The sequence below is a fragment of the Panthera pardus genome, unplaced genomic scaffold (assembly GCF_024362965.1).
Source record: "Panthera pardus isolate Hobbes unplaced genomic scaffold, ASM2436296v1 HiC_scaffold_27, whole genome shotgun sequence".
Classification (NCBI taxonomy): domain Eukaryota; kingdom Metazoa; phylum Chordata; class Mammalia; order Carnivora; family Felidae; genus Panthera; species Panthera pardus.
This window is the reverse complement of record NW_026526843.1, coordinates 7,892,566-7,904,771: the sequence shown is the minus strand read 5'-3', so window position 1 is coordinate 7,904,771 and position 12,206 is coordinate 7,892,566.

Sequence of the window (12,206 nt, the reverse complement as noted above, 5' to 3'; positions counted from 1 at the left end):
GACGCGCCCTCAAGCATAAGGACTGGGCGGCCCCTCTGATTATGCTGTACACTGCTCTAGAGAAATAAGCCTGGAAGGTACCAGAAGACTTATCTCTGAGTGATAAATTCTGGAATATTTCTCTCTGTTTGCTTCAACTTGTCTGTATTTTCTAAGTTTCCTACAACGGGTATGTGTGACTTTTGTAAAATATAGGTGTCTCAGGGCACCTGGGTGGCTCAGTCGGTTCAGCGTGTCTGACTTGATTTGAGCTCATGTCATGATCTCACGGTTCTTGAGATCTCTGTGCCCCCCTTCTCTCTCTCTCTCTCTCTCTCTCTCTCAAGATAAACTTAAAGAATCTGTGTCTCTACCTTTCATCATTTATCCATCTACCTATCTTTGATTACTAGTACTCTCATGCACTCACAGAATCTTCTAAGTGAAAGAGTCCCAGGGTGCCTTCATTTCTTGTAGGCCCATGGTGAGGAACTACTCTCTAAAAACCCTGGAAGGAGTGAGGGTAGACAAAAACAAAACCATGTATTTATATGGTATTTGACACTCTTCAAAGAGCACACTTGCATATCCATCAACCCATTCAAACTTATACCCTTCTGATTGATAAGAATTCTCAGGCTCGAAGAGTTGTTAAAGAACTGCTCCCGGGTCTCATAGCTAAGAATTCATGGGGCTGTGACTAGCACTCATGGTCCTGACACCTGGCCCAGTAGAAGTTTCTAGAATGTAAGATCCATAAGGATAGCACTTTCTGTCTGTCATGTTCCCCAAGCACTTATATCTCCAGCATTTAGAATGGTGCCTGGCATACAGTAGGTCATCGGTACGTTTTATTGAATGAATGTGACAAATGCAAGCTTCTCCCTAGAAGAATTTTCTGCCATTAGGGATATTTTTATCCAAGCCAAGCTGTTGTGCTCTGCAAAAAGCAGCAGGACTGCTGAAGGGGTTCCTCTCTCTTCTCAGTCTCTGTCCTTCTACAGCCTTCTCCTCCACCTCCCACTCCCCAGGCAAAGGATAGCTAATTTCTGGAGATGACCTCTCATATCGCCTACAAGGAGGCTCCTATGTGGTACAATTCAAGGTGAGTTTGAAAAGTCAGTTTCCACAGTGCAGTGGTTATAACGTTCACCTCATACAAGGTGAGTCTAAAAAGAGCTCCTTATGGGGCATCGGGGTGGCTCAGTTCAAGCGTCTGGCTCTTGATTCTGGCTCAGGTCCTGATCTCATGGTTTATGGGATTGAGGCCCACATCAGGCTCTGCGCTGATGGCACAGATCGTGCTTGGGATTCTCTCTCTGTTTCTCGGACCCTCCCCTTTGCGTTCTCTCTCTCTCTCTTTCAAAATAAATAAATAAACTTAAAAAAACCTTTTTAAATAAAAAGAGCTCCTTGGGCACCTGGTTGGCTCAGTCAGTAGTGCGTACGACTCTTGATCTTGGGGTTGTGGGTTCAAGCTCCACGCTGGGTATAGAGATTACTGAAAAAAAAAATCTTTTAAATACATACTAAATAGGGCTCCTTGTCCAAAAATAGCACCACCCAGGAAAAACAGATCCAGGGTCAAGGGGAGGGTAGGCTCTGCAGGTTGGTGGGCTTATCAACAGCAGAATGATTTATTTGGTTCTGGGACGGGGGCAGGACACATCAAGAGACACAGAGACAGACAGAGAGAGAAAATGGCAGCAAAGTGGTTGGAGAAAGGTCTCAGGTCAGGAACAGAACATGAGAAGTACAGAAAATGTCTAAAAGTCAATCAAAAAGGAAGACTTGTTGAAACAAATAGGAAAAAGGAAGTGGGGTGGGGCAGGCAGACGGTACCTCCATCCCTGGCTGTCACCCTGGCCCAACCTCCAGTTCTCACGCCTTCTCCTAAGAATATCCCCCCATCTCCCATGCAGGTGACACCTTCTTACCATTCCCACCGGGCCCTCTTGCGGGGGTGGGGAGGTTTTCCCAGAGGGCAAGCTTTGTACCCAGGTCTTCCTTTCAAGTCCAATTTCCCAGGAAGCTTTAAGGTTACCTCATGCCCCGCGTGGGGGTGCTGGGGGCCGTGTGGCTACTCTCAGTGCCAAGGATTGGGTCTCTGGAAGTTGGGGAGCCAGCCAAGAGATTGGAGAAAAGGAGGGAGGGTCAGGAGCCTCTGAGCACTGGGGTGAGGAGCAGAGCTCTGGGGACCCCATAGGATTTCATAATTGTTCCCTTTCCTGGCCTTTTCCACACCCCCCGGGACAGGAAGGGCAAGCTTAAGGAGGGTTATGGGCCAATTAATTGTAGGGAAGGAAGTTGCCTTAAAAAGGAAAGCTCACACCACTATCTTAATTAAGGACCATTACTGGCTAATTTGCTAGACAAGGAGAGGGTGCAGTTTTGATAGCAAAAGATTTTGAGAGAGGCCACATTTCTGTGTCCAGGTAGAGCCACATGCATTCTGGGAAAGGACGTCTTCCAGGCCTTTGAGCTACCTGGACACAGAAATGTGAGCTTTCCTTTTTAAGGCAACTTCCTGGCTATACGTGGGCTGCACCTGGGAATTCATACATCTTGCCAATGACTGATGTTCCTATTTTCATAATTCTTAGCAAAGACCTATCTCAAAATCTACTCCCACCTCAGAGCAAAATGTTCATTTGCAGCTTAGGGCTCCAGAGAATTTTCTATCAGTGAGGTGGGTTTGGGGGGTATCCTTCACAAGGTCGGTGAACAATGAAAATGACTGCATCTTCGGAGTTCGCCCCTCTGAAACCGGAAATGTGTGCAGAGCTGACTTAGTACTGATACTTTCTCTTACTCCTGTAAGAAAGAGGAAAGACTGTGCTCAAGGTAGCAGTGATGTGCGAAAACCACAGTAGAGGTTTTGTAAAGAAGAGCAATTGTGGCTTTTGCACAAATGATTCCTAAACCGAGGCTGGGGACGGCATATGACACTTTTCAAATGAGGTAGCTTCTGGACTGGTATTTCACTGAAATGAAGACAATCTTTGAGCAAGACCGGAAAGCCAAAACTCTACATTTCATGACCTCTGCAGGAAAGTAATCATTGCATTATGGAACATTCTAGACTGGCAGGCTCAAACCATGGCCCGGAAGAAATGTAGGCCTTTTGGGGTAGGAGGGGGGAGGCAGGGAAAATTTAATTCCCAATGAAAGTTTCTGATCGTTTTCCACTCTCTTTAGTCTCCTCCCCTAGCACAGGGGATCTGATTCAATAAATGGGGAAAAGGAAGTAGAGAAAACAGCAGAAAAATTAATGTCAGTCTCAGGAGGTCCAGAACATTCTTAACTCAAAAGTTGCCTGCAAATGCTAGCAGAAAGGAGGAAATCACACAGATTAGAGAAGAAATAAATGAAATAGAAAATCGATTAAAAAAATCAACAACACTAAGTTAACTTTTTGAAAAGGTAAACAAAATTGATGAACCTTAGCTAGACTAACTAAAAAAAGAGAGAGAGAGAGAGAAGACTCAAATAAAATCAGAAATGAAAGAAGGGACAATACAACTGATGCCACAGAGATAAAAAAAAAGATCACACAAGACTAATATGAAGAAGTACACACCAACACACTGGACAGACGAAAAGAAATGGATACATCCCTAGAAACATACAAGCTACTAAGAATGAATCATGAAGAAATCGAAAATCTGAACAGACCAATATGAGTAAGGAGATTGAATCAATAATGAAAAACCTCCCAAGAAAGAAAAGCCCAGAACTGGATGGCTTGAAAATTGTACCAAACATTAAAGAAGAATCAATACTATTCATTCTCAAACTTTCCCAAAAACAAAATGAAGAGAAAGGAACACTTCCAAACTCATTCTGGGATGTCTGCACAATGATACCTGATACCAAAGCCAGACAAAGACACCACGAGGAGACTGTAGGTCAGTATCCCCAATGAATATAGAAGCAAAAATCCTCAACAAAATACTAGCAAACTGATTTCAACAGCTCATTAAAAGGCTCAAACACCACGACCAAGTGAGATTTACCCCTAGGATGCAAAGACGGTTGAATATACACAAATCAACCAATGTGATACTCCACATTAACAGAATAAGGGGTAAAAATCACATGATCATCTCAATGGATGCAGAAAAAGCATTTCACAAAATCCAACACCTTTTCAGGATAAAAACTCTCAGCAAACTGGGAATAGAAGGAAAGTACCTCAACATAATAAAGGCCATACACAACAAGCCCGGAGCTGCTATCGTGCTCAATGGTGGAAAACTGAAAGTTTTCCCCCTAAGATCAGGAGCAAGGCAATGATGTCCACTCTTGCCCCTTCTATCCGCCATTGAACTGGACGTTCTAGCCAGAGTAATCAGGCAAGAAAAAGAAAGAAAAGGCATCCAAATCAGAAAAGAAGTAAAATTGTCCCTGTTTACAGATGACATGATTTTATATACAGGAAACCCTAAAGAGTCCTTTTAAAAACCTGCTAATACTAGTAAACGAATTCAGTAAAGTTGCAGGACACAAAATCAATGTACAAAAATCAGTTACGTTCCCATACACTAATGACAAACTCTCTGAAAAGGAAATCAGGAAAACAATCCCATTTATACACAGCACCCAAAAGAATAAAATACTCAGGAACCAATTCAAATAAGAAGGTATAAGTCTTGTCTACTGAAAACTACAAAACACTGATGAAAAAATTAAGCAAGATAAAAGCAAATGGAAAGACACTGCATGTTCATAGATCAAAAGACTTAATAATGTAAAAATGCCCATAGTGCCCAACGCAATCTACAGATTCAATGCAGCGCTAACAAAATCCAATGGTACTATTTACAGAAATAGAAAAAAAAAATCCTAAATATCATGTGAAACAACGAAGGATTGTGGATAGCCAGAACTATCTTGAGAAAGAAGAACGGAGCTGGAAGCCTCATCCTTCCTGACTCGAAAATATATCACAGAGCTACAATAATCACAACAGTAAGACACTGGCATAAAGACACCAAATAGACCTTTGGAAATGAATAGGGACCCCGGAAGGAAGTCCACATGTATACTATCAACTGAGTCACAAGAGTGCCAAGAATTCACAGCAAGAACGGGACAGTCTCTCTAACAAATGCTATTAGGTAAACTGGACATCCACACGCAAAAAGAATGAAATGGGACCGTTATCTTCTACCATACACAAAAATCAACTCAAAATGAATTTAAGACTTAGACAATAGACGTGAAAGCATAAAATTCCTAGAAGAACGTTTAGGTCTTGGTAATGATTTCATGGATATGACACCAAAAGCGTAGGCAACAAAACCAAAAATAAACAAACGAGACTACATCAAACTAAAAGCTTGTGCACGGCAAGGGAAACATTCAACAGAATGAAAAGGCAACCTACAGAAAGGGAGAAAATATATGCAAACCATACATCTGATTAGGGGTTAGTCTCTGAAATATATAAGGAACTTGTACAACTCATAGTTAAAAAACAAACAACTAACAACCCAATTTAAAAATGGACCAAGGACTCAAATAGACACTTCTCCAAAGAAGACATAGAAATAAATGGCCAACAGATATATGAAAAAAAAATGTTCAATGTCGCTAATCATCAGGGAAATGCAAATCAAAACCACAATGAGACATCACCTCACACCTGTCATGACTGCTACTATATATATAAAAAAAAGGCGACAAGTGTTGATGAGAACATTGGGAGATTAGAACCCTTGCACATGTTGATAGGAATTCAAAATGGTGCAGCCACTGTGGAAAACAGTATGGAAATTCCTCAAAAAATTAAAAATAGAACTATTATGTGATCCAGCAATCCCACGTCTGGGTATTTATCCAAAAGAATTGAAATCAGTATCTTGAAGAGATAGGAGCACTGCTGTGTTCATTGCAGCAATGGCCTAGATGTGGAAACAACTCAAATCTCTATCGCCAGAAGATTGGATCGAGAAAATGCAGTATATACATCCAATGGAATACTATTCAGCCTTTAAAAAGGAGGGTGGGTGAACCTTGAGGAGAGTATGCTGAATGAACTAAGTCTGTCATGAAAACACAGACAACCCCTGCATGATTCCACTTAGGTAAGGTATCTAAAATAGTCAAATTCATAGAAGCAAAAGACTGCAATGGTGTTTGCCAAAGGCTGGGATGGGGGAAATGGGGAATTCTAACCAACAGATGTAAATTCCCAGTTTGAGCAAGATGAATAAGGTTGAGAGATCTGCCGTACAGCATCGTACCTATACCCACAATAGTGCATTGTGCACTGAAAAGTTTGTTAAGAGGCTAGATCTCAGGTGTTCTTACGATGATAAAATAAAATGTAAAAACCCGAAAAAGAGCATAAAAAATTAAACTGCCTATCATCAGTTTCATGTGGAGTACACTAAGGAAAAGGATGTACCACCATTTTTCTTTTTTCCTGATTTGTAAAATTTGCACCGGTGGCTGTAGGATGTTCTTCCTGCTGCTCTAGCTTGTGTTGACTCACGCATGGTCTCGTCAGCCAAGTAACAGTGCACACCCCTCCGTGCTTACTCCTTAGACCCCCTTAAAGGAAGACTGTATTCATTGGCTTTATTGGCATTAACCCAAAGGTTCCCAGTCCTGGCTACACATGAGAATCACCTGAGCAGCTTTCTCACGTGCTTCTGCTGGGTAGCTGGAATTGCAAACTGGCGCAGTAGCCATTTGTCTCCGAGTACTTTCTCTCCGTTTTACACAAGTTGACATGCATGCCATTTGATTCTGAGATTAGTTGTGATTCATTACTGACGCTTGATCGAACGACTCCCTAATACCCTAAAAGACCACCCATTAGAGTAAATGCACTTTCAGAAAGGAGGAGGCAGAGAGGAAGTAGCCAGACCTTGGGAGAGTCTCAAATTGAAAGAGGGCAGAGAGGAAGTAGCCAGACTTTGGGAGAGTCTCAAAATGAGGTAAAAGAGAAAAGAGAAGCAAGGAGGTGTCAAAAGAACAGAGAATCAGGACTGGGTGATAGCATAGAAACCAAAGAGGGGGAAAGATGCAAAAGAACTAAGCCCATCCTTCTGGTTTCCCCTGGAGCACTGCCCGCCTCCCCACCCAAGGAAGGCTTTTTCTGTGCTAATCAGCTAGGACTGACCGTCAGCATCAGAACCACACGGCCCAGCTTCCCAATTTCACCATTCTCCAAGCCCACAACATCACAGAGGTCAGTAAATTTGCCGCATCTCTAGCTCATCAGCTACAAAAGAGGACAATGGCCTCTGCTCCTAGGACTATAGTGAGCCCTAAACAGGCACCCAGAACAGCACCCGGAGTTGGGGCACCCGGGCGGCTTGGTCGCTTGAGTGTCCGACTCTTGATTTCAGCTCCGGTCATGATCCCAGGGTCGTGGGATCGAGCCCCACGTCAAGCCCCTGCGGCGGGCTCCACGATGAGTGTGGAGCCTGCTTAAGATTCTCTCTCTCTCTCCCTCTTGCCCCTCCCCCCCTCGCACTTTCTCTCCCTAAAATAAATAAATAATAAAATAAATTTTAAAATAAAAGATAAACTTAAAAAAACAGCACCTGGAAAATAGGACATATTATGTTGAGTGTTAGTTATTGTCGTATATATATACAAATGTGTGTATATATATATAGTTAAATATCCCCTTTGCAGACCTTCTTAGCACCCCGCATTCCCTTTCTGTAATGTTTGTGCCAATGGTCATCTCCCACTTTTTTTTTTTTTTTTTTTTTTGCTTTTTAAGTCAGCTCCACCGGCAGAATCTCCCTTTTGAGTAACTCAAAGCCAACTGATTTGGGACCTTAAGCACATCTGCAGGGTCCCCTCCCCTTGGCCATACTATGTAACCGAATCACAGGAGTAATATCCCCATCGTACTCATGGGTCCTGCCCACCTGCCAGGGGAGGGGACGGTACAAGGCATGCGCGTCAGGGTGTAGGAATCTCGGGAGCCATCTTAGAATTCTGCCTACCACAGTGCCTATTTGATTACCCTCTCTCGCACTGGACCACGACGTCCACAAGGGCACGGGCCATTCCTGTTTTGTGGCGTGAATGAAGGGGAAACAGTTGTGGATATGTGTGTTTCGATTCATCGAAAGCCTGACCATTGTGTTCAAGAAGTCGAGGGACCCCTTACAGCTTCACAAAAGGTTCTGGAAAGCCGTGGAGCGTATAAACCAGGTAGGCATCAAAGCCGCACCCCTCTTTGGTGCTTGTCATGTTACCAGAGGCAGTGGGGACGCTGCCTGGGGCCTCTGCTGGCCCGAGCACTTCCCAAACCACAGGTCTCCACGCACCCACCCGGCTAGCTCTTTGCCAGCACCCGGAACCTAACAGTTGGCACTTCTAACACAAGGGGCACCGTGTGAGCTCAAGGGTTCGTGACTGCCGCTCACCGGCCCCGCTCCTCTCCTGGCACCTGGGCCCCTGATCTGGGCCAGGACCCAGGACGGGCCCTGGGGCCCTCGGTACTTTTTACAACACTTTTATCAAGACGTAAATCCCATAATTCTTCCGTTTAAAGTATACATTTCAATGGCTTTTTAGCACATTCACAGAGTTGTGCCAACATCACCACGATCCACTTCTGGAACATCCCCTTTTGCGGTCGTGCCCTCCTCCCCCCCGTCCCATCCCCACTCAACTCTGACAAAGGCAGGACCCTGCCCCCAAGGCTCTCTCAGTCTTGTGCCACATCGCTGCGCTCTGGGCGGGCAGAAGACTGAGTTCCTAGCCCTGGCTGTGCTGTTGAACAGCTGTGTGACTATGTGGCCTCTTCCCCTTCTGGGTCTCGGTTTTTTTAGATGTAAAATGAGGGGATTGGACCGGAAAACGTTCCCTGAGGGACCTTGCTGTTCTGCTCACTGCCTCCCCTTCCATTCACCTTCCCTGCAACCCCTTCCACTCCTTTGTACCTCCCCACACCCGTCTCCCCAAGACTCAACTGCAGCTGTACCTTCTCCAGGAAGCCCCACAGGAGTCTCTCTTTTATCTAAGCTCCTGCTTAGACGGCAACCGAACCGTCTACCACGCAACGCGGCCCTTCCTTCTAGAGAGAAAGTCTGTACTTCTTGTGGGTGGCTAGGAATGGTACGAAATGTTTGCACTGCCTCCCACATCACCATCCCCTTTTGTCCACCCAGTGCCTTGTATGGCCGTTTCTGTGGTTCTTTCCTGCTCGACACCTGGCAAGATACCACAATACTTCAGAACTTGAGGTGACGTCGGGAAGGGCACAGGATGGGACCAGCATCGTTTGGGCGCTTACGATATGCCCGGTCCCTGCCAAAGATGTCGTACGCTTTATCTGCCCGGAGGCTCCCAACGGTAGCCTGTGAGGTAGAATGGAAGCTGGGAAGGGTCAAGTTACTTGGCCAAGCGAGTAAGCAGCACCGAGCAACATGGAAATCCGAGCCTGATTCCTGTGTTTCTGCTTTAACCTCTGTTCTATGAGGGCTCCCGCTACGGTAAGGGACGCTGGAGGGGGCATGGTCAGATGAAACCCAGATTTCTCTCGTAGCTAATGGGGGCTGAGCTCACTCACAACGGAGAGGAGAGATCCCTGCAGCCCCATCACACCCGGTGCAATGCTGGCCATACCGTAGGCCCTCAGCTCCTGCTTGCTCGGGCCCTGGGTGAGGGGGCAAGATGCTGAGATATTAGGGCAAGTTTGTGTATGTGTGTGGGGGGTGGGGGGGATGGCTGCCGCATTAGATCTCAGCAGAAAAAAAGTTTACCTCGAAGAGGCCTTAATTTCTGCGAAGAATTCATTTTCACTTAGCCAAAGATTTCTCTAAAATCGTTCTTAAACCCATTTTATTATTGTCACGTCGGGCCCTGTGTTTTAGAATGCTTCACCCACCAATGCCTGCCGGAGCTCTGGTTTTCTGATGAGAAAAGTGATAAGTGCTCGTTGTGGGAAACTTTAAAATGCAGAAAAATATAAAGAAGGAAACAAAAAGCACCCACAACCCAAAGATAAACACTGATAACATTTTGGAGTATTTCCTTCTAGGCTCACTGCCTTGCATGCACTCTCTCTCAATAAAGAAATAAATATACATACCTTTTGCATCACTGGATTCATACCGGCCATACAACTTCATACTCACTCTCCCCTGAACACTGGGTGGAGTGAGCATTTTTCTAAAGTTCCCCCCCCCCCCATTCATCCCTATTGGGAACTGGTTTTGTAAACGAATAAGATGATTTTAGCGCTGGTTCTCAGAAGCACGTTCCATCACTATTAAATAGCAAATCCTAATAAAGGCAAACAGCTCCGGAGCCCAGAAGGTGGCAGAGTAACTTGGAGTTTGTTCTAGTAGCCTCGGAGTGGTCTTCCATTCACGTTGTACTTACTTATGTAGCACCAGACGCTGGCACTTAACTGTTTTTTGTCTCCTCAACAAACACTACGTATTAAGCTTCACTTCCCATTTTCAAAAAAAAAAAAAAAAAAATTGCGGGATTGATTCAAATGTGGTTTTGATAGAGTGTGTGTGTGTGTGTGTGTGTGTGTGTGTGTTTGTGTCAAGGTAGTAAGCAGCCATCCCCCAAAATATTTCGGTGAACCTGGTGATTCACTTGACGATCTGTGGGGACAGGGAAAGTTCTTCAGTGGCAAACTTGGCCACAAAGGTCATCTTCCTTCCAAGGGAGAGGAGGGCCCATCTTGTACCCAGCATGCTCCATTTCCCTTTCCCAAGTTCCGGGCCCGTCCACACTGAGCCAAAATCAAGGCTTTCCAGCTGCCCTTGATCCACCTTGAGACTCAGCTTTCTGAAACCACTCTGGTAGGCACGCATAAGAATGGGCTACGTGATGGCCTCGATTTGAAAGGACGGTCAGAAATGAGGCTGCTGGCTCTTTTTCTGGGATGACTGAGAGTTTCTCTGGGCTTACTTACTGAAGCGAAGAGCCCAGCGGAGCCCCTCTCCCGGGCAATCTTTTCAGGATGAAGAATGGCTCACCCCACTGAGTCTCAGTTTCTGGAAGATTGGGTTAGGCAAGGGGGAAAAAAAATCAATTCACGCTTTCAACTTGGAAACTTGTAACTGAACAGAAAGCCCTCTTTGAAATACAATTCTGGAAAAGTGTTATCTAATGATGTTGCCAAACGGAGAGAAAAGGAACAAAATTACCCGTAAACTTACCTTTCTAGCATAACCATCGTTGTTATATCTCTTTCTGGTCTCTCCCTCACATAAACCTTTTCATAGTTGTGATTATAGGATCTAGGTAATGATTGTATCATGCTTTTTTTTTTTCACTTAGCTTTCCTTCAGCTTTATCGAGGTATCATTAACAAATAAAACGGTAAGGTATTTAAAGTGTACATCGTGGTGATTTGATGTACATACGTGCCGTGGAAAGATGCCCCCATTGAGTTAATTACCACAACCACCATCTCACAGTTACCTCCACTTAGCCTTTTCTTTTTTTTTTTTTTTATTTATTTTTGAGACAGAGAGAGACAGAGCATGAACGGGGGAGGGGCAGAGAGAGAGGGAGACACAGAATCGGGAGCAGGCTCCAGGCTCCGAGCCATCGGCCCAGAGCCCGACGCGGGGCTCGAACTCACGGACCGCGAGATCGTGACCTGAGCCGAAGTCGGACGCTCAACCGACTGAGCCACCCAGGCGCCCCCACTTAGCCTTTTCTACTAAGCATCTGACATTGCTCTACGTTCTAGTAACCACTGTTTTAAAAGGCAACAGAACAGAATTTTTTAAGTGTTTATGCATTTATTTTGAGGTGGGGAGGCGCGGAGAGAGGGAGAGAATCTCAAGCAGGCTCTGGGCCATCAGCACAGAGCCTGATGCGGGGCTGGATCCCATGAACCGTGAGATCATGACTTGAGCCGAAATCAGTAGCTGGGTGCTTAACCCACTGAGCCCCCCGGGTGCCCCTAGAAATGCTTTCTTTTTAATAACATTGCATCACTGTCGTATTGCGGGTTTTCTCCTGCTTGTCTGCAAAAGGCACAAGGTTAAGAGGTTGGAGATGTGGCTGGTGCCCCCAAAGAGCTGTTATTCTATTTGGGGAAGACAGTCATTTCTTCAAAGACCCTTAAGTTGGGGCCACCAAGCATGAGTAGCATCAAACTGAGGACTGTCCAGAAATTGTTTTTAATGTTCATTTATTTTTGAGGCAGAGAGAGACAGAGCATGAATGGAATGGGGGGAGCAGAGAGAGAGGGAGACACAGAATCCGAAGCAGGCTCC